Raw genomic sequence first — 511 nt, forward strand, 5'->3', positions numbered from 1 at the left:
TGTAATCTTTTACATCAGCACATTATAATACTTTATTCTATTTTGATTTCGACCGTGAATAGACAGGAAAGAGTTAAACTGCAGGACGTGGACTCGGTGTTGTTCAGCGTGGAGTCACTGGGAAGAGTCTAGCGCCTGTTCGGTTCAAATGAATGAATCGGTTAAAAAAAATTAACTCGGTCATTGATACATTTGTGTCGCGTGTTGTGTGCATAAACATAGCTGTTTTCATGTCAAAGCTCCAGTAACGTTTATACAGGTCACGGCGCGGGAGTCACTTCTGAACCAATCGTTCAGGATTCATTCGGGAGTCGCGATTCCCGAGTCATTCAAAGAGTCGCTGAGTGATCCAGCGTCTGCTCGCTGCGATCGACATCTCCGCTATTTCAGGTGCGTTTTTAAGTGCGATAAATACACGCGCAAATGATTCCGTCGTGCCATGTTTTTTTATCCGTAGCGTTTGTCGATGTTTACGTTTTCTTCACGAGTTCACATGCAGTGCACGAAACGC

General features: G+C 44.2%; 1 protein-coding gene across 2 annotated transcripts in view; it reads left to right on the forward strand.

Annotated features, from left to right (window-relative positions):
- Positions 1-343: 343 nt before the first annotated feature.
- The window catches only part of si:ch211-221n20.8 (fibropellin-1), a 13,015-nt gene continuing 12,847 nt past the window's right edge, over positions 344-511 (forward strand). For both annotated transcript variants that reach the window (XM_043219515.1, XM_043219516.1), the window contains exon 1: positions 344-390. The gene's annotated coding sequence lies outside the window, so the exon portion shown is untranslated. The remainder of the gene's footprint in view (positions 391-511) is intronic.

The sequence above is a fragment of the Puntigrus tetrazona genome, chromosome 20 (assembly GCF_018831695.1).
Source record: "Puntigrus tetrazona isolate hp1 chromosome 20, ASM1883169v1, whole genome shotgun sequence".
In the NCBI taxonomy this organism is placed as follows: Eukaryota; Metazoa; Chordata; class Actinopteri; order Cypriniformes; family Cyprinidae; genus Puntigrus; species Puntigrus tetrazona.